Source organism: Capra hircus, chromosome 9, assembly GCF_001704415.2.
Source record: "Capra hircus breed San Clemente chromosome 9, ASM170441v1, whole genome shotgun sequence".
NCBI classification, from domain to species: Eukaryota; Metazoa; Chordata; class Mammalia; order Artiodactyla; family Bovidae; genus Capra; species Capra hircus.
In genome coordinates, this window is record NC_030816.1 from 10,042,714 (window position 1) to 10,066,264 (window position 23,551).

Below are 23,551 nucleotides of genomic sequence, written 5' to 3' on the forward strand. Positions count from 1 at the left end.
GTTGGCAATTTGATCTCTGGTTCCTCTACCTTTTCTAAAACTAGCTTCAAAGTATCTTCTTGCAAAACACTACTTCAGATGTCAGGAGCTAATTTAAATTTTTCTTGTTTTTCTTTTTAACTTGTTCTCCCCCATCTAGCTTCACCCTCCCACTATCCTACCCCTCCACCATCACCTCGACACACCTCTGTCCTCTTTTGTCTGCCTGCTAGTATAATCTCCAACCTCCCCAACACAAAGTATGCTCTCCGGAATAGTAGGGGGTCAGGGTTGGGGGAGGGAAGACAAAGAGAACTTATACATACATGCATAGTTTTTATATTCCCCTCACAAGCACCCACCCTATCTGCAACTCAGTTAAGCTGCCTGACAGCAGCAGCTCACTGCTCTGTTCTTCTCAGGTCCACCTAATGGCGTGAGTCATACACTCTGTGCTTCTTTCCCTTGAAATCATTCCGGGCACCATCTTCATTTTCCCTCTTTCTCCTATTAAATCTCTGCCCTCTTTTCTCTGCCCCTTACACAGTGGAGACAGACTCTTTATTGTTGCCGGAACTTCTCTTTCTTCTCCTTTCTTGGACTCTAACCAAACTTCTAACTTCTATTTTAATTTTTACTATTTTGACTTAAATTTCATCACCTCCATCCACCCCACCCACCATCTTCAGAAGTGCTTCTATAGCTGGGAATATACATTTTAATTTTCAAAGACTTCAGATTGTTCTTCCCTCAACTGCTTATGGAACACAGCAGGGATATTTAAGGCTGTGATCCAGGAAGTCTCAGAACCTATGTATGGACATACATTTTTATCTAAAGGCCCGCAAAAGAAAAATTCCTTAGCAAGAAAAAACCCCAGCCATCAAAATGGGGGACCCAGCACTGTCCTTAGTACCCAGCTAAGAAACATTCAGGTGAGAAAGAGGTACAACAGGGTCTGATAACAGCAAGAGGCAATTTTTCACGTTACAGTTTTCCAACAAGGCAGGCATTTTGCATAGCACAGTGAAAGAAAAATCTCTATAAAGACTGCACTTAAAGTGAACAGTTACCATTTGCGTATACATTGACCAGAGGCAATTTGCAATTAATAAGAACTCTGAAAGAAAGAAAAACCAAACCTCAACACTGTTCTTTGAGTGTTTATCCAATGTGTTGGGCAAAATGCAAAATATTTTACATGCATTGTTTAATTGATTTTCACACCAATCATATGAAATTGAATTCTTATTTTGACAATCTCACAGAAGACGAAACTAACGATCAGAGAAGTTAAGTGAATTGCCAAAAATCACACAGTATACATGTGACAGAATCCAGATAATTTTAACACAAAGCTACATTCTTGGTTTAGATTCACGTGAGACAAGTAGATGACATAAGGTGATTTGGGTAACAAAAGGAGAGGAGTAATTCAAGACAGAGATCCTTCCTGGACACCTAGATAAGGATGAACATCCAATATTTAAGGAAAAAAGAACATGATATTGACATTGACATCAGAACCCCACTCAATAGTAAATATATACAGCTAATGTATACACTTGAGCTCTAAAAATGTATAATAAGGTTAATAACAGAGCAGGGAAATCATGAGCTCACTTCCTCCATAAGCACACCAAAGTTACAACTATCTACAGACCAGCTATTAATGAGAACAACCAGAAGACGAGCAGAAAAGTTTGGCAAAACAAACAGAAAGTAAAGTTAAAAAAAGAAGTCTAGCAGAAAAGATTTTTCACAATGAAAGATAAAAGAAGGAATTGAAGCAAAATGGGGAAAAGGACAGAGACATGGGGAGTCAAGACCACGGCAGAGATGAATATAAATGGGAAGGTGATCACCAGGCAGAGGCTTTTGAGCCCCAAACCAGGGTCCCCACTCTGGAGGTCCTGACTGGGAAGATGAGCACCCAGAATATCCAACATTGACAATGAAGCAGGTCAAAGTCTAACAGAGTTTTGCTAAGAGAACGCACTGGTCATAGCAAACACCCTCTTCCAACAACACAAGAGAAGACTCTACACATGGACATCACCAGATGGTCAACACCAAAATCAGACTGATTATATTCTTTGCAGCGAAAGATAGAGAAGCTCTATACAATCAGCAAAAACAAGACCGGGAGCTGACTGTGACCCAGATCATGAACTCCTTATTGCCAAATTCAGACTTAAATTGAAGAAAGTAGGGGAAACCACTAGACCATTCAGGTAAGACCTAAACCAAATCCCTTACAATTATACAGTGGAAATGACAAATAAATTCAAGGCCTTAGATTGGATAGAGTGTCTGAAAAACTATGGAGAGAGGATCGTGACATTGTACAGGGAGGCAGTGATCAAGACCATCCCCAAGAAAAGAAACGCAAAAAGGCAAAATGATTGTTTGACAAGACCTTACAAATAGCTGAGAAAAGAAGAGAAGCTAAAGGCAAAGGAAAAAATGAAAGATATACCCATTTGAATGCAGAGTTCCAAAGAATAGTAAAGAGAGATAAGAAAGACTTCTTCAGTGATCAATGCAAAGAAATAGAGGAAAAGAATAGAATGGCAAAGACTAGAGATCTCTTCAAGAAAATTAGAGATACCAAGGGAACATTTCATGCAAAGATGGGCTCAATAAAGGACAGAAATGGCAGGGACTTAACAGAAGTAGAAGATATTAAGAAAAGGTGGCAAGAATACACAGAAGAACTGTACAAAAAAGATCTTAATGAGCCAGATACCCATGATGGTGTGCTCATTTACCTAGAGCCAGATATCCTGGAATGTGAAGTCAGGAGGGCCTTAGAAAGCATCACTATGAACAAAGCTAGTGGAGGTGATGGAATTCCAGTTGAGCGACTTCAAATCCTAAAAGATTATGCTGTGAAAGTGTTGCACTCAATACGCCAGCAAATCTGGAAAACTCAGCAGTGGCCACAGGACTGGAAAAGGTCAGTTTTTATTCCAATTCCAAAGATAGGCAATGCCAAAGAATGTTCAAACTACCACATAGTTGCATTCACCTCACACACTAGTAAAGTAATGCTCAAAATTCTCCAAGCCAGGCTTCAGCAGTACGTGAACCGTGAACTCCCAGATGTTCGAGCTAGATTTAGAAAAGGCAGAGGAAGCAGAGATCAAACTGCCAACATCCAATGGATCATTGAAAAAGCAAGAGAGTTCCAGAAAAACACCTACTTTTGCTTCATTGACTATGCCAAAGCCTTTGACTAGGTGGATCACAACAAACTGTGGAAAATTCTGAAAGAGATAGGAATACCAGATCAACTGACCTGCCTCCTGAGAAATCTATATGCAGGTCAAGAAGCAAAAGTTAGAACTGGACATGGAACAACAGACTGGTTCCAAATCGGGAAAGGAGTACGTCAAGGCTGTATATTGTCACCCTGCTTATTTAACTTATATGATGCAGAGTACATCATGCAAAATGCCAGGCTGGATGAAGCAGAAGCTGGAATCAAGATTGCCAAGAGAAATATAACCTCAGATTTGCAGATGACACCACCCTTATGGCATGAAATGAAGAAGAACAAAACAGCCTCTTGATGAAAGTGAAAGAGGGGAGTGAAAAAGTTGACTTAAAGCTCAACATTTAGAAAACTAAGATCATGGCATCTGGTCCCATCACTTCTTGGGAAATAGATAGGGAAACAATGGAAACAGTGAGAGACTTCATTTTGTGGGGCTCCAAAATCACTGCAGATGGTAAGCACAGCCATGAAATTAAAAGATGCTTCCTCCTTGGAAGAAAAGCTATGATCAACCTAGACAGCATATTAAAAAGCAGAGATATTACTCTACCAAAAAATGTCTGTCTAGTCAAAGCTATGGCTTTTCCAGTAGTCACGTATGGATGTGAGAGTTGGAATATAAAGAAAGCTGAGCACCAAAGAATTGATGCTTTTGAACTGTGGTGTTGGAGAAGACTCTTGAGAGTCCCTTGGACTGCGAGGAGATCCAACCAGTTCATCCTAAAGGAGATCAGTCCTGAATATTCACCTGAAGGACTGATGCTGAAACTGAAACTCCTATAATCTGGCCACCTGATGTGAAGAACCGACTCATTGGGAAAGACTCTGATGCTGGAAAAGATTGAAGGCAGGAGGAGAAGGGGACGACAGAGGATGAGATGGTTGGATGGCACCATCAACTCAACGGACATGGATTTAGGTGGACTCCAGGACATGATGATGGACAGGGAAGCTGGTGTGCTGCAGTCCATGGGGTCACAAAGAGTTGGACACGACTGAACTGAAGGCTTGCCTATGGGAGAGCAGGAGGGCTGTAGTAGACAGAGACTCCACTCTTAAAAGCACAGGTAAAATCTCACATGGCTCAAGTTCCAAAAAGAGTCAGCAATTTGAAAGAAGCCTGATCAGTCCCAGTTGCTGCTCTTAGAAAGCCTTCCAGAGTGGTGAACTCTTCCTGGGGTTTAGACACTAGCGGCAGCCACTTGGAGGATCTCATTTTGCCAGGACACAGACACTGGCAAGCCCCATTTTGGATACGAAAACAAACAAACATAGTTTAAGAGACCTCTGGGACAAACAAATGAAAACCAAAAAGACCCAAAAGATTTACAAGATAATATCAAAACCATTAAATATGGGAGAGGGAATGCAGGGTTGTTTGAATGAATTCAAGCTTAAAAGATCATCAACTTGAAACAACCACATACATATATGTAAGCTGTTATACTGAGAACCTCTTGGTAACCACAACCAAAAATCCATGCTAGATACAAACCAAAAAAAGAGAGAGAGAGAGAGAAACGGGTCCAAACATAACACTAGAAATAGTCATCTTAAGGGAAGAGAGCAACAGAAGAAGACAGGAAGAAAACAGAACTGTAAAAACAGTCCCCCAAAAATGAACAAAATGGCAGTTAGTACAGCAGTTCAGTTCAGTCGCTCAGTCGTGTCCGACTTTTTGCGACTCCAGAATTGCAGCTCCCTGTCCATTACTAACTCCCGGAGTTCACCCAAACTCACGTCCATCGAGTCAGTGATGCCATCCAGCCATCTCATCCTCTGTCGTCCCCTTCTCCTCCTGCCCCGGATCCCTCCCAGCATCAGGGTCTTTTCCAATGAGTCAACTCTTCACATGAGGTGGCCAAAGTGCTGGAGTTTCAGCTTTAGCATCATTCCTTCCAAAGAAAACCCAGGGTTGATCTTCAGAATGGACTTATTGGATCTCCTTGCAGTCCAAGGGACTCTCAAGAGTCTTCTCCAACACCACAGTTCAAAAGCATCAATTCTTTGGCACTCAGCTTTCTTCACAGTCCAACTCTCACATCCATACATGACCACTGGAAAAACCATAGCCTTGACTAGACGCACCTTAGTCGGCAAAGTAATGTCTCTGCTTTTCAATATGCTATCTAGGTTGGTCATAACTTTTCTTCCAAGGAGTAAGCATCTTTTCATTTCATGGCTGCAGTCATCATCTGCAGTGATTTTGGAGCCCCCCAGAATAAAGTCTGACGCTGTTTCCACTGTTTCCCCATCTATTTCCCAAGAAGTGATGGGACCGGATGCCATGATCTTCGTTTTCTGAATGTTGAGCTTTAAGCCAACTTTTTCACTGTCCACTTTCACTTTCATCAAGAGGCCTTTTATTTAGCTCCTCTTCACTTTCTGCGATAAGGGTGGTGTCATCTGCATATCTGAGGTTATTGATCTTTCTTTTTTTTTTTTTTTCCACTGAACACTTTTAGTTTTCTTTCTTTAAGAAAGGGAAAAGGAATTACATTGAGAGTCCCAAGAGTTTTCATAAGATGCATAAAAAGAAATTACTGGCCTCTTCATATACACAATTTTGCAAAATGAGGGCACAAAAAACACTTGGAAAGCCAGTGTCTAACTAACCCACTTCAGGAACTCTGGCTGGTGACATTTCCTGACAATATTTTATCCTGAATTTCACACCTTCCTAGCATGCTGCTGCTGCTAAGTCACTTCTATTGTGTCCGACTCTGCGACCCCATAGACGGCCTCCCACCAGGCTCCTCTGTCCCTGGGATTCTTCAGGCAAGAACACTGTAGTCGGTTGCCATTTCCTTCTCCAATGCATGAAAGTGAAAAGTCAAAGTTAAGTCGCTCAGTCGTGTCCGACTCTTAGCGACCTCATGGACTGCAGCCTACCAGGCTCCTCCGTCCATGGAATTTTCCAGGCAAGAGTACTAGAGTGGGGTGCCATTGCTTTCTCTGTGTTGATCTTTCTCTTGGCAATCTTGATTCCAGCTTGTGCTTCTTCCAGCCCAGCATTGCTCATGATGTACTCTGCATAGAAGTTAAATAAGCGGGGTGACAATATACAGCCTTGATGTACTCCTTTTCCTATTTGGAACCAGTCTGTTGTTCCATGTCCAGTTCTAACTGTTGCTTCCTGACCTGCATATAGGTTTCTCAAGAGGACGGTCAGGTGGTCTGGTACTCCCATCTCTTGAAGAATTTTCCACAGTTTATTGTGATCCACACAGTCAAAGGCTTTGGCATAGTCAATAAAGCAGAAATAGATGTTTTTCTGGAAATATCTTGCTTTTTTGATGATCCAGTGGATGTTGGCAATTTGATCTCTGGTTCCTCTGCCTTTTCTAAAACAAGCTTGAACATCTGGGAGTTCACGGTTCATGTATTGGGGAAGCCTGGCTTGGAGAAATTTGAGCATTACTTTACTAGCATGTGAGATGAGTGCAATTGTGCGGTAGATTGAGCATTCTTTGGCTCTGCCTTTCTTTGGGATTGAAATGAAAACTGACCTTTTCCAGTCCTGTGGCCACTGCTGAGTTTTCCAAATTTGCTGGAATATTGAGTGCAACACTTTCACAGCATCATCTTTCAGGATTTAAAATAATAGCTCAACTGGAATTCCATCACCTCCGCTAGCTTTGTTTGTAGTGATGCTTTCTAAGGCTCACTTGACTTCACATTCCAGAATGTCTGGCTCTAGGTCAGTGATCACACCATCGTGATTATCTTGGTCATAAAGATCTTTTTTGTACAGTTCTTCTGTGTATTCTTGCCACCTCTTCTTAATATCTTCTGCTTCTGTTAGGTCCAAACCATTTCTGTCCTTTATCGAGCCCATCTTTGCATGAAATGTTTCCTTGGTATCTCTGATTTTCTTGAAGAGATCTCTAGTCTTTCCCACTCTGTTGTTTTCCTCTCTTTCTTTGCATCGATCACTGAGGAAGGCTTTCTTATCTCTCCTTGCTATTCTTTGGAACTCTGCATTCAGATGCTTATATCTTTCCTTTTCTCCTTTGCTTTTTGCTTCTCTTCTCTTCACAGCTATTTGTAAGACCTCCCCAGACAGCCATTTTGCTTTTCTGCATTTCTTTTCCATGGGGATGATCTTGATCCCTGTCACCTGTACAATGTCACGAACCTCCATCCATGGTTCATCAGGCACCCTATCTATCAGATCTAGTTCCTTAAATCTATTTCTCACTTCCATTGTACAATCATAAGGGATTTAATTTAGGTCATACTTGAATGGTCTAGTGGTTTTCCCTACTTTCTTCAATTTAAGTCTGAATTTGGCAATAAGGAGTTCATGATCTGAGCCACAGTCAGCTCCTGGTCTTGTTTTTGTTGACTGTATAGAGCTTCTCCATCTTTGGCTGCAAAGAATACAATCAATCTGACTTCAGTGTTGACCATCTGGTGATGTCCATGTGTAGAGTCTTCTCTTGTGTTGTTGGAAGAAGGTGTTTGCTATGACTAGTGTGTTTTCTTGGCAAAACTCTATTAGTCTTTGCCCTGCTTCATTCTGTATTCCAAGGCCAAATTTGCCTGTTACTCCAGGTGTTTACCAGTAAGTTTGTACATACTTATCAGTAATTATTTTCAATGTAAATAGATTAATGCTTCAATAAAAAGGCACAGAGAGGCTGAATGGATACAAAAACAAAATCACAAGAGACACAATTCAAATCTATAAAATCACTCACAGAAAGTGAGGGGATGGGAAAAGATATTCAATGTAAATAGAAATGAAAAGAAAGCTGGAATAGCAACACTTTTATCAGACAAAGAAAATTTTGAAAAAAAGACTGTCATAAGTGACAAAGAAGGATATTTTATAATGATTAAGGGAGAAATACAGTAAGAATATATAAAAATTGTGAATATGTATATACCACAAATAGGAGCACGTAAATACATGAAACAAACTTTAACAAACATAAAGGGAGAAATTGACAATAACACATAAGAGTAGGGAACTTTGACACCTCATTTACATCAATGCATAGATCATTCAGATTGAAAATCAATAGGAAAAACTGGCCTTAAATAACACATTAGGCCAGATTGAGTTAATTGATAAAGGATGCCTATCCAAAAGCAGCAGAATAAACATTATTTTCAAGTGCACATGGAACATTCTCCGGGACAGATCACATGTTAGGCCACAAAATGTCTCTTAACACATTTAAGAAGACTGAAATTATATCACACAATTTTTCAAACCACCAAAGTATGTAACTAGAAATCAACTCTAGAAAATCAACTAGAAAAGAAAAAAAAAAAAAACAATAAATACATGGAGGCTAAAGATACGATACTAAACAACCAATGGATCAATAAAGTAATCAAAGAAAATTTTTAAAAACATATCTGAAGGCAAATGAAAATGATCTATGATCTAAAAATCTATAGGACACAGAAAAAGTAATTCTAAGAGGGAAGTTTATATACAAGCCTACCTTAGGATAATAAAAATCTCAAATAAACAACCTAACCTTATATCTAAGGGAACTAGAAAAAGAAGAACCAGCAAAACCCAAAATTAGTAGATGGAGAGAACAGAACATATACAAATAAAATACAGGTTAAAAAATAGAAAAGATTAGTAAACTAAGATCCAGTTCATGAAAAAGTAAATAAAATTGATATACCTTTAGCCAGACTCATCAAAAAGAGAGCTCAAATAAATAAAACAGAAATGAAAAAGGAGAAGCTTGAACCAACACCACAGAAATATAAAGAATCCTAAGAAATTTCTGTAAACAGTTACATACCAATAAATTGACAACCTAGAATACATAATGAATTCCTGGAAATATTCCTTCCCAAGAATGAATCCAGAAGAAACAGAAAATATGAGCAGACCTATAACCAGTAATGATATTGCATCAACAATTTTTAAAATTCCCCCAAAACAAAAGTCCAGGACTAGACAGCTTCACAGGTGAATCTGACCAAATATTTAAAGAACAGTTAACACCTATCTTTCTCAAACTATTCAAAAAATTGAAGAGGAAGGAATGCTTCCAAGCTCTTTCTACAAGGTCAACATCACTCTGATACTAAAACCAGACAAAGATATCACACACTCACACACACACAAAATCACAGGCCAATATCACTGATGGACATAAATGAAAAAATTCTCAACAAAATATTAGTAAACCGTACAATACATTAGCAAATTAGCAAATTCAACAATACATTAAAGGGATCATACACCATGATCAACTGGGATTTATCAGAGGGATGCAAGGATGGTTCAATATATTCAAATCAATAAATATTATATACCACATTAACAAATTAAAGAATAAAAATTATATATTCTTCTCAACAGATGCAGGAAATGCTTCCAACAAAATCCAATGTCCATTTATAATTAAAAACTCTCAAGCAGTATAAAGGGGAAATACATTGACATAATAAGAGCCATATATGACAAACCTATGGGCTTTCCTGGTGGCTCAGTGGTACAGAATCCATCTGCAATGCAGGAGCCTCAGGAGACCTGGGTTTGATCCCTGGGTCAGGAAGATCCCCTGGAGGAGTGCATGGCAACCCACTCTAATATTCTTGCCTGGAGAATTCCAAGGACAGAGGAGCCTGGCAGTCCATAGGACCACAAAGAGTCAGACATGACTGAAGCGACTTAGCACACACACACACGCGCGCACGCCCAGTGGCATGTGCGATCTTTCCAGACCAGGGATTGAACTGGTATTCCCTGCATTGCAAGGCAGAGTCTTAACCAGTGGACCACCAGGGAAGCCCAGTCCTTATCTTTAATCATCTAAAATTATACACTAACACTTTCTCTTGTTTAAACAAGAGAGTTTTTTATTCTCTGTGTATTCTTTGCAAAGTGTTTTAGGTCTCAGAAATTATTTCAGCTATCCTAAATCACAATCAGAAAGAGCAACCATTTCACATTACATTTTAAAGTCAAAGTTCTTTTTAGTTTGTGATTCGAGGAATCCTTTTGATCTACTTCCTTTTTTGTAAAGATTTATACTCCAAGTGTTAGTATGCTCACCTAAATAAATATCTTTCAGTTCTTTTTTCTTTCAGTCTGATTAGAAAATGTGATGGCACGCTAAAAGTGTAAACTCCTTGAGTTTAAAACAACTTATTAATGGTGTGTGGCAAAGTATTGGGTGCATGCACGAAAAGGTGTTCCTTTTAGTAAATATTTACTTACAGAATTTTGACTACCTCTGGGCTTAATAACAGCAAAAATAATAGAAATAATAATGAACATTTCCAGAGGGAAAGTAATAATTCACTCTGTGTTTGGCATTGTGCTAGGTTTTAAATCACTTCTCTCATGTGAATCTCATAGCAACACAATATTTCTCCTTAACCAATGGGGAGATTAAACTTTGTGCATTCCCAAGATCACACATCCAGTAAATGAGAGAGCCAGATTCTGTCTCAAGGGGTTATCTGTTTCCAAAGCCTACCATGCAAATTCTAATACTATCACCTCACTACCTTTTGAACTTTCCTTAAAAGCAACTGAATAACTTTTTGGCGAGAGGTGTGCTCTGCGACAAGCAGGATCTTAGTTTTCTGATCATGGACTGAACCCACACCCCCCGCAGCAGAAGCGTGAAGTCTGAACCATTGGACCACCAGGGAAATCCCCAAAGCTGCTGAGTACCCTTTTAACCTCACCGTTTCCTTTCACATTTCCTTGCAAGATACAAATATTTACGGATTTCCGTCCCCAACTCCCCTCCCATTTAGATCTACACCCCTGCAAAACAAATGTCAGATCTTATTACCTCCGCATGCCCATTATTTATGGTTCTTCCCAGGGGTGTGCTGGTAAATATTTAACAATCAACTTTGGGAGTAGAGGTTAGGAGATGAGCCCTGATTTGTGGTGTTTGTCTGATTTCCAAGGCATAAATCCTGCTACCATGGGTAATTTCAAGCCACCGAGATGAGGCCACTGAACACACAGCTGGAAAGAGATGTGTTTGGCTCACTTTCTGTGTCTGGTGCAGGATGCTTAGCATACTCCCATACTGACTAGTGCAAGCGGAAAAATAAACTAAAACAATCCTCCTTCTTGAATCAACTTTGGAGGAATAACTAGGAAACATATCTGCTTTAAACACTCACATACTGTTTGATGAGTTAAACTTATTTTTTTGTTCATTCAGATCAGTGGGTTATCACAATGTGGTCCCCAGGCCAACAACTTCAGCATCATCACCTGGGAACTTGTTACAAATGCAAATTCTGGGCCCCACCCCAGACTTACTGAATCAGAAAGATGGTGGTCGTTGTGGGAGTGAGGTCAGCAACCATTGTCTTCATCAGTGTTTTGATGAGACTCTAGGTGATTCTGTTTCTAATTTCAAAATTTCTCTTCCATTTCAGCACTGTGAAGGTAGAGAAATCAAGGTAGACAAAGCTAATCTTATGAGAGGACGCCAGTGTCAATTTTAATGGGAAAAAAAAAGCAGGAAATGGTCATGGGTCTAGTAAGTAGGTAATGCACACTGTAGAGAAGAAAGGTCTCTTTTGTTTACCTCTTACCTGATTATTGCTCACATGTTTGAGTCACAAGAAGTGACTGTGAAACCTGTCTGCAGACAGTCTCTCTAAAACAGAGAAGCAGCTCACTGACTTTTTGAGATTCATCCCAGAAGCAATGGGATAGATCCAGCTGGAAAGCCTCACTCTTGGGTGTTCAGCTGAGGGAGCTCTGCTCTTTACCTAAGTGAGTTAAAACAAGCTTCCTACCTAAATTCAAGCTGGGTGTCTTCGGCTTCCCTGGTGGCTCAGACGGTAAAGAATCTGGCCGAAATGTGAGAGACCCGGGTCTAATCCCTTGGTTGGGAAGATCCCCTGGAGAAGGGAATGGCAACCCTCCCTAGTATTCTTGCCTGGAGAATCCCACGGACAGAGGAGTCTGGTGGGCAACGCCCGCATGGGGTTGCAGAGTCAGACACAACTGAGTGAGTGGCTAGCACTAACACTGCCTGGGTTTACTCGGGGGTAATTTTTTTCTGCTTTTCTCAGCAGTTGACCTGTTTCAGATTCTTCTAAAGGGCTTGTTAAAATACATATTGCTGACTGCTGTCCCCATACCTGCCCAGTTCCAGATTCACTAGGCCCACCCATTTGCACTTGTGATGCTGAAGCTGTTGCACGGAGAACCACACTCCGCACTCTCAGAATATTGGCTGTGCCTACATGCTCTAAGTTCTCTCCCCCTCTGGATCCTGTTCTTGGATTGTTAAGGAGCTGTTGGATTTTATCCTCAGGCTGGCCTGATGGAGTAGTTGGTGAGGGGATGTGTGCAGTGGAACTGGCAATAGCAAAGCTTTCATTTCTATAAAGCCATCACTGCAAAACAGAAACACAGTTTAATCAGAGCCATAATTGGTACATTGCACCAGGATTTTCATTTACTCCGCTACATCTCATTTTACTCTGAAGAGACATTTATTGCAGATAGTTTTTAAAGGAAAATTTTTATAATTAGAGAAGGCTTTATACGTGTAATCAATTTTGGCTGATGGGAAGGCTTTTCTAGAAATCAAAATGCACACTGGCATAAAAATACAAATACTGCAGAAACAAACATTATGCAATCGACAAGGTATTCATCAATATTCAAATATACTATTTCCAGCATCTCATTCAGGAATGAGTTGATACTTTCTCTGTAAAGACTCACTGTTCCTATTCCTGAAATGACCCAAAGACAAGAGTCATCAGTACAGCCTATATTCCAAAGCACATGAATAACCAAATAGCAATCATTAAGTTTGCAGGTGGCATCAAGTTAAGTGAGAATTACTCCAAAGGAGAAAAAAAAAAAAAAAAAACAGCACGACCTTGGTAATTTGGAGTAAAGGAGAGAAAATATAACAACACTATCCTAGCAAGGTACTACACTGAAAGAGAAACTACAGATTGCGAAATAAAAGAAAGGTCATAAGCAAGTTTGCCATTTCTTCATTCATTTATTTTCAGTAATTAATTATTGAACACCTACTATCTGCCAGGTTCTGGGATAGAGCGCTAGGTAAAACAGACACTGTTTCTCACTCACGGAGCTCAGAGAGAGACGAGAGAGGGAGAGAGCCCTTAAACAAGTAAGCAAACAAATAAAACCCGAATTTCTAATTTTTATATGTGCTTTGAAGGAAAAAGCAGAGGAATATGAAAAAGAACACCTTGGCTTGAGAGAAGAGGGATTATTTAGGTAGAATGGTCAGGGAAGCTTCTCTGAGGAGGTGACATTTATGAGCTGGAACATAAATGATGAGAAGCAGTTAGCTGCGGGGAGGAGGCTATTCCAGACGAGGACGGTTCCAGCCCAAGGGAACATCCTGCGGTTACTGCCTGGGCAGTAAAGGTCTAGGAACTGAGACAAGATCAGTGTGGTCTGAACACAGCAAAGAAGAGAGAGGTAGCAAGAGATGAGGAGTGGGGAAGCATCCAGGTAAATATGCATCAGCAACACAGTATCATTTTAAAGCGGGGGAATCAGGGACTTTCCTGGCAGTCCAGCGCTGAGACTCCACCTTCCAATCCAGAGGCTGTGGATCCCATCCCTGGTTGGGAAAGGAAGGTACGTACCACAAGCCATGGGGCATGGCCAAAATTTTTTTTAAAAAGCAGGGGGTCAGCAAACTTTCCCCACAAGAATTTTGTGGACCATAAGGTCTTTGTCCCAAGATCTCAGCTCTACAGATGTAGCAAGAAAGCAGTCACAGACTATACTCAAATGATGCATGTGGCTGTGTTCCAATAAAACTTTATTTATACAAACAGACACTGGATGGACTTAGCCGGTGGTCCAAATTCTTTCAGTCGCCAACCCCTGAAAGACTAAACGCAGGAATGAGACTGGACTAGAAAACATAAGCAGGAGCAGGAAATTCATCATCTGAATGACTCAGGAAACTCATATTCTAAATGAGTCAGCACTAGTCAGACTATCACTTGCTACCACAGTTTCCTTGGGCTCCACACTGAAGTGCAGTATCACACATGCATAAAGGTTCTAAACTAGTGATGGTTATAGCTTTGGATAACTCTGACCAAGTGAAGAGTTCAAATGAGTTGACTTATTCAACACAACAGAGAAAAGGTAATAAAATAGTTTTCATGTATCTGAAGTGTCCCTTTTGCTGAGGATGTGTCCAGCTGTTTTCCCGGCTCACTGAGTGGAGAGACATGGAAACAAAGAGACAGGGAAAGTGAGATGTGAGGAGGAGATGGAACTCGATGAATAGAATGGCCCGACGACATAAAAAATTGTAAACATGGCCCCCGCTGGCTTTCCTCCCTGTTTTTGTGGCACACATGTCTATTCAGGACCATATTTTCAGGGAATATTTTCGTCCGTGTGTCTTAGGTATACCACTATTTAAAGGAATGCCATCACAGGGAACTATACTCAGTAGCTTGTAACAACACAGAAAAGAATCGAAAAGAGATGTATATGCATATGTATAAGCGAATCACTGTGCTGTATGCCTGAAACTAGGGCGACATTGTAAATCAACCATACTCCAGTAAAAAAGGATGCCATATGTATACTTGTCAAGTGAATAGTTGGCCCATAACTTATCCTCTTTTAGACACTGCATCTTCCTTTTTCAAAAAGAAGCCTGCACGTGTTGATCGATCATTCTATGCCGAATGTGCTAAGTACTTACATGGATTTTCTCATTCACCTCGCATGATACTTCTATAAATCAACATTATTCTTTTCCTCGTTTTACTAAAACTTGAGTCCTTGCTATCACTGTCCTCATTTCACAGAAAACCTAGACTTGAAGGTGGTAAATAACTTTCTCAGTGCCCAAGAACTAGTAAATGGTAGACTCCAGTTGTTTTACTTTTAAAGTGAGGCCGTTTGAGGAATAGCTGTATTTACAGTTCCTTTGTAAATAGCACTGAGTGATATAAATCATAAAATTTCCACCTTTTTTTGTTTGCAGCATCAAAGGTTAAGAGAATGTACTTTTGACCAACTTAGCTCACCCACAACTCTGTAAACATTTCCAGAAGATCAATGATTTTTATTTATTGTCTATGTGTATGTATTGTGTGCTACTGCTATTGCTAAGTCACTTCAGTCGTGTCCGACTCTGTGTGACCCCATAGATGGCAGCCCACCAGGCTCCCCCGTCTCTGGGATTCTCCAGGCAAGAACACTGGAGTGGGTTGCCATTTCCTTTTCCAATGCATGAAAGTGAGAAGTGAAAGGGAAGTCACTCAGTCATATCCCACTCTTAGCGACCCCATGGACTGCAGCCTACCAGGCTCCTTCGTTCATAGGATTTTCCAGGCAAGAGTACTGGAGTGGGGTGCCATTGCCTTCTCTGTATTGTGTGAAAAGCCTCAAATCTTGGAATAGTCTTAAGATGTAGGTTCATTTTTCTAAGCTCTCCTAATATCTTTGGTAGTAATTAGGGTTTTATTTTCTTTAAACAGGAAACAGAGTTGCTTAGTCCTTTCTCTCATACTTCCAATATCTGAAATATTTGTGGGTTTGTTTTTTAATTCGGTGGGTTCTTCCTCTTGTGTCTGACCTCCTTATCTGCTTAGATATCTTTTCGTCTAAGATGCTCCTTTCCTTCAGAAAATTGTGAGAATTCTTTGAGGCCTAGGATGAAGGTGCAGTGCTCTGAAGAGCAATGGAACTTCCTCCTGCTAAGTGGTTGGAAGGACCACCAGTTTTAAGGTCAAAATAAACAAAATCCACAGCCTGCATCTTATTAGACTGCAAATCTGGGAGTTTGGGCTGCAAATCTGTGTTCAGATCAATTTGTCATTATGTCTTGTGTCTCCCTCTTTCCATCACTGCTTGATGTCAATATAAATATCCTTGTGTTCACTTGGAGGAGGATATGAATTGAATAATTGTGGTTCACCCTTTTCCTTTGAGGTCCCAGCCTGATGAGTGAAAGGTCTGCTATTATATTTCCCATAGTGGGCTTGGTCTTGTTCCCCACACCTCTTAGGTCAGCTGGATCAGCCCACTGGGACTAGCAATTTTCCTTAAAGCAGGTGTGGCTTCAGGAACTTTTCTGCCTCTCTGCACCCCGCCTTCACTTAATTTTGTCCAGATATTTCTGTTACCTTGTTAGGTCTTTGATGGTCTTAAAAAGAGGGCTCTTATATTTTATAGTACTTTTTTCTCTAGTATTTTCCTATAGTTGTATAGGAAATAATTAACCTTACTCAAAGGAGGGTCTGACTTTTGGTCTTGGCTCCTGGGAGGTAATCTCTAAACTCTTGGAATGTTCTGCCTGATACAAGTGTGTCTTGGTTATCTAAGGGCCTTGGGTCACACCAACAGTCCATGGTGGGGGATGCAAGTCCCCAGGTATCAACCAACAGACTGTCTGCCATGTTTAAGTAACCAAGCTCTTATAGAAATTCTGGACACCAAGGCTCGGGTGAGCTTCCTTGCTTGGCAATACTCCATGTGCATATTGTTATACATTGGTCTGGGAGCAGTTAGCCCTATATGTGACTCAACTGGTAGAGCTTCAAGCTTCACACAAGCTTCCTCCCTGGACTCTGACCCTATGTCTCTGCTCATGGTGGATTCTAATCTGAGTATTTTTGCTATAATAAACCCAAACCAAAACTATAATAGCTTCCATTGAGTACTGTGAATCCTTCTAGCAAATGATCAAACCTGTGCATATCTTGGAAGCCCCAGATTTCCAACTGGTGTTAGAAGTAAGGGCAGTCTTGGGGAAATCCCTACCTCTGCAGTTGTTTTCAGCGGAAAGTTGTTGCATTCAATAGAAACGTAGTCATATTACCTAGCCAGCCATATGACTGGAAATGAAAAAGTCTGAAATAATGAGAAATGCATTTACCTGCCTTTAGTCCATATTTTCATATAAAACTATTGACTTGAGTTAAATAACATGACTGAATTAACTTTAATCAAAACATTGGAACAGGCTTTGATGAATCAGACAGTCAAATGCTGACTCCATGATTTTTGAATGAAAGAAATGTCATTATATGTGAGAATGTATAAATATGAATAAATGTAACATATGTATATATAGGTATATATTTATAAATATACCTGATTATCAAACGAGTACTAGCTTAGGACTCAAGAGATGTGAGTAATACCTGTGTAATTGATTTGACTACTTTCTAGAAAGACAACTTTGGTGATTCTTTCATTTCCTTGAAACTACTTCCTCACAAATCCAGTGACATAGGTCAGGGGTTCTCAGTGGGGATGACGTTGCCTATGAGAGGCCATTTTGGAAATGGAGTGGGTGATTTTTCGTTGTCATAACTTTTGAGAGTATTGACATTTAGGTAGAGTCTGGGATTTTAAATGTCCCACAAGCCGTGGCACAGAACTGCTCAGAAAAGAACTGTTCCATATCCTATATGCAATTTCTGGATGTTTTACCAGACATTCATTTAGGTGAAACACCTGTTTATAATTAACTGAGCCTAGACACAAACTCTATTTTATACATGAAAACAACATATGTTTTGCATGATTTTAATACATGTGGAATTTTCCAGATATACAACTGCTATGTGATTGAGAGAAGACTGCACACTGTCTTGCCTGGCACTTTCCCAGCAATGTTGCTTATGTGTTTGAGTCCCTGAGACACCTCACCCACCACCTGCAGAGTTGGAATGCCATGGTGTAAGCACAGATGGCTTCACCAGGCCCTCAGAGTGGTCCTAAACTGAGTATTGGCCTGTTGAAGTGGAGGTTGTTATTATGACAAATTACTTCTTTCATTTCTTCATTGCATTGAAGTTAGTACATTATGGTTATTTAAAATTATATATATATATGTAGGTTATCATATCTACAGATTTCATTTCTTTGTGGTGTCCTGGTCTGCCTGTCAAATATTCCCCAGGCCACTTGTATACACACACACACACACACACACACACAAATGGGGAATGACTGGGATCCCCCTCTTTTTTTAAAAGATATTCCACATTAAGAATATGCCAAGGTAAAGAATTCTCTAAACTCTTCTTTCCTCATTCCACAAATTAGCTTGGTTTGGACTCTATGTGATGAAACACTTTGGAAGTGTTTCTATATGGCTTCATAATCATTTGTTCCTTTAAGGCGTGGTCTATAACCAAGGATCATCGTCTGGTTCAGAGAAGAAGAAAGGAACCCATCAAGTCCATTCTCCGAGGTAGCCTCTGCTTAGGACCAAGTGAGCAGGTCTTCATTTCAGCGTAATTCACTTCAGTGAGCTTACTTCTAAGCGGTAGAATCACATGGATGAGTGATGATCAGTTGATGAGGGTCCTTCATCAAAAAGGACTTGTCATCTAGATGGGGAGAATGTTTTAAACTTAAAAGACTGTGACATTGTGCAGGGAATGGAAGAATCTGAAGGGTGAGGTACAAGCAAAATGCTGTGGAGAGCTTCTGTGGAGAGAACTCATTTGACCTGGGAGAAGAGGAAAGGTTTTGAGAAGTGGGAGAGGGTGTTTCAGGCACTGAATCAGCAGGGACAAAATGGAAGCTAGAAAGTGTAAGGCTGACCATGGAAAAGTCTGGCCCATGGTCTCAGAAATTTCACATCAGTGAAGCGAAGGGGACAAGGTGAGGCTGGAAGGGTAGCTTGGTACCCGATCATGGAGGACCTTGAAAGTCAGGCTGAGAAGTCCTAACAGGATTGTGAGGCAATTCTGCAGCAAGCCATGAAGTTTTGCTGTTCAATCACCAAGCTGTATCCAATTCTTTGTGACCCCATGAACTGTAGCACACCAGGCTTTCCCGTCCTTCACTATCTCCCAGAGTTTGCTCAAATTCATATGCATTGAGTCAGTAATTTGAGGAGAGTGACACAATCAGAGCCCTGGTTTCTGAAAACATTCTAGCTGACCTCTGCTGGATGCACAGGTACAGAGAAAGACACTTCTGCTCATAGGTGGTTATACCAGCCCAGATGAGACTTCCGGGTGAGGCACCCAGGTGAGGCTGGGATACGGAGCGGCAGCTGGGCTGGATGAAGAGGGCAAAGAGAGACAGAGGAGGAGGATGGTGAGGAAGGGCTCTGCCTGAATGCCTGAGTAAGGTGACAACGCTATAGCCTGGATGCCAATCACCAGGGGAGGGCTGCCCAGGAAGACAGAGGCAATAATGAGCTTGGTTTTCAGACCAACTGGATTTGAAAGACAGGTACCGTATGCACATGGGGATGTCCAGCAAGCAACTAGAAGAAAGGGCTGGAGTGCTCAAAATTTTCCAGATTATCCGTCATATCTCTGCTGCCCTCTCCTCCTCCAAGAACCTCTCCTCTGTCAGGACTGAAAGGTTACCATGGTTACTGAACGTAGCACCATGGATAAGAACTCATGCTCTGGATATGACTGAGTTAGAGTCCAATACTCATTCTCCTCTCTCTGGTTGTATGACATTGGGTGGGTCAGTGGATTTCTCCAAGTCTTAGCTTCCTCATCAACAAAATGGTGCTAAAAAAAGGTATCTTCAATGTAATCCTTCAACAAATAAATGAGTGACTACCTGGCATATTGTAAATGCCTAAAAATGTTACCTGTTATTGAGCCAGATGGCTTACCATTCCACAAACACACCTCAACTCTCCTACTTCTGGTTATCGGTCCCTGCTGCTGTTCTCTGCTTAGAATATTCTTCTACCTGACCCTAATCCATCCACCAACAGATGTCACTCTACCTGTTCACTTTGCTTCCTACTCAAGATTTTGAAATCTTATTTCTCCATGACTATAAGAGCTGGAGTTGGAATTTGGAATAAACTCGACTGGAAGCTTGCACACTCACTGTGACGATTAAAGAATCTTGGCTGGCTCACAAGAGGCAATGCAGACTTTGTTCTCTTACAGAAAACACTCTGACTCTGTGAGGCTTTCCTAATATGTGTTACTAGAAGGATTATGTAGCAAGCATCTCACCAAACACAGGCTTTATTGAGCATAAAAAGGACAAAAATGAAATCTTGGGAAGCCCAAACAAGTTTGGTGTTGTCTAACATTTGCTATGCTTTAATCTTTGTGGAGAGTTGAGTGCTTTTTCTTTGGCACTTCTGTTGTGGATTCCTCTTTGGCAGCATTTTCCCAGGTAGAAAGTGCTACCAGCCAGTTCTTTCCTGCTCCCTTCCGCCCACACTTTGTTTTGGCAAATATAACTTGCCTGGGAGCTTCAGAAATGCTGCTCTGCACAGCCCTCATGCCAAATTGGAAGAGACACTATTCTCTGTAAAATTAAGATAAGCATTCAGAAGAGCCAATCTGCTTCCAAATATGATTTTAACAAATTTTTTAAGTCAACTGAAACAGTAGCTCAATGTCATTCTTTGGGTTTCTACTTATTACAGTATCTTTCTTTTGTTTTCGAACAGTTCCTGTAGCGATATAATGAAAATAACCTTTATTTTTTTTCCAGCTGCAAAGAGAGAACCATAAATTATTCCTTACCCTAGTTTCCTTTCAATACACACAAAAGCCAGTGCTTGCTCTGCCGCAATAAATCAAAGCTTCAAAAAGGGCAAGGCAGCTAATCAGACAACGCAGCTTCCACTAACTAGACAATGAAATCCTGTGTCTGTCATCTTTGGAATTAATAAGAGATAAAGTGCCACTTTACACAAAGTTTCCAAACCAGGTCAGGAAAGAGTCGGGACATAGAATGGATTTGCAAACCTGGTCATTATAGTCATCTAGGAGCATATGATTCAATCAAGATTGGATTTTCATCTGCATTTCACAGCCATGGGTTAATGTCTTCAAATGCATCTATGACAGAACCAAAGATTTAATCACTGTACTTCTGAAAATTATATTTTCAAAAGAGGAATATTTTTGAGCTGGTAAGGAAAATGTTTCTAAGAGAAATTAATATTGAAAACAGCCCTGAAGGATGTAAGAGCTTTCAACAGGGATGCACATTTTGTAAAAATGGACTGACTCAGATTACAGGATTGTGTCCAATTGATTCAGCTTTTCCAGTTTTCCATCTTCATGTCCTCAAGAGCATAATTAATGATGACAACACTTAATAAATGCCCTCTCTGTACAAGATACCATGCTGAGCACAGGCTTGAGGAGATGAATGAAACATTCGGCCTGCCCTCAAGGGGCTTGTAGCCTTCAAAAGGTTCGAACTCCAGTTTAACTTTATTACACAAAATAAAACAGAAAAATCATTATAAATTGATTTTGACATTCAGTTGGAAGCTCTACATGAGATTTTTTGCTTCACAGCAATTTTCTCTGAAAACAAAATCAAATGACCTAAGATTCAAAGAAGATGGCTCTTCTTTTTAAATTTTCATACTCTTTTAATTTAAAAAAGTACATTAATAAACCTGTGTAACATCAGATATGATGAAGGTGTGCAATATGTTACTCTGATACATTTTTATCTACTATTGCCAATGAAGTAATATCACCTTACACAATTAGTACAATAGTGTTATCTCTAGTCATTATACTGTGCTCTCCATGGCTTATTTACTACTTGTTTATAAGTTTGCACCCTTAAACAACAACAATCCTATTACCCCAGTGCCCAGTCCCTAGTGACCACCATTGATCACTCTGTGTTTTACAGGTTTGACATTTTTACATTTCACATATAAGTGATATCACACAGTACTTCTTTCTTGAAGACAGCTTTTCTAGGATAGAATATAACTGCAAAAATCAGCTGAATTCAATCAATTTTCACCATAGCCATAGCCATATCCACAAATTTAGTAATTCTGTATAACTGTTTGAAACTTAAACTAGAAAGAAAAAAATTGGTTAATGCCTATAACAATTCAGTGAGGGTAGAATACTCAAAAATATGTAACTGTATTGGAGTCCCAGCTTCAAACAGTGCCAAGAAACTTCCTGGAAGAAATTCATTTCAAAAACAAAATTCTGCACATGGGCTTGGTTCAAAAGCGGCATTTTAGTGTGTGGTACTCAAAATTTAAGTCTAGCCAATGGCATGGGGACTTCAGATGTTTAAAACTGCTAATCAGTTTTCACTAAGTACAAACTATAGACACTGGGGTGCAGGGAAACACTGCTTTGGGATTTATGTCACAAACTGTAACACAAAATAGATTCAACTTTGTCCTCTTTCTTTAGGAGAACGGCTTATCCAAGTTTCCAAGACAACTGCACCCTTTTGTTGCAATGGGGGACATCCAGGAGAAAGAGACACTATACTCACACTCAACAGCCCCACCATGGATACCTTGGCAATGGAGATTATCCAAACGATGCTGGATAAAACAAAATGAAAATGGAGATGCCACAGGGAAGGTTACAGACTGTAGGTGATACATATGAACGCCCCTTAGATAGAATTCTCCAGGGAGCTGCAGAATTTTCACTAGCAGATGAGGATAAGAACCAGAGAATTATGGTTCACTCGTACTCATCTAAGCCCATTTGTCTACTTCCCTATGCTGAAGCTGACTAGAGTAGGCTATACAGATATGAAGGTGTGTGTGTTTGTCACTCAGTCATATCCAACTCTTTGCAACCCCATGGACTGTAGCCCGCCAGGCTCCTCCATCCATAGAACTCTCCAGGCAAGGAAACTGGAGTGGATAGCCATTCTCTTCTCCAGAGGATCTTCCTGACCCAGGAACTAAACCCAGGTCTCGTGCATTGCAGGCAGATTCTTTGTCATCTGAGCCACCAGGGTTACATCACTCAAATATTAGGTCTTACTTCATTTCAAGAATATGTTGAATTATTTCTAAGAAGAAAAGGGCTCACTTATCTGAAATTTAGTAACATATTCAACAACTTCTTTCCCATCTTAACTTCTGGTTAAGTATTTTACACTGCTGGCGCCCTATAGCTTGATGCTGAACATAAGGGAGGGAGAAAAATACCCAAGAGAATTAAGAATATAACAGAATGGCTTGCTCACCACGAAGACTTCACCTTGTTCTCCTGAGAACCAGTGACACTGAACAGCAAAAAAGAACTCCTGGTACTTCTGGAAATTATATAAAAGGCACATTGGACTGGTTAGAAACTTCTGGGTTGGCTTCCTTTCCTCTCAAAGATTATTGCAAAAGTTTTTCTGCTTGCAAGAGAATATTGAAAAAGAACTCATTGTAAAAGGCCTATGTGAAAGTGCTGAGAATAGGTTATCCTGCACCGTGGTAGATCAGAGCTGACTGCACATGGAAAAGGATGTATCCTACTGTATTTTAATGGCCTTCAAAAATGATTAAGAGTAGAAGAGGAAAAAGCGCTGACAGAACTGCTATGGTCAAGATGTCCTTTGAC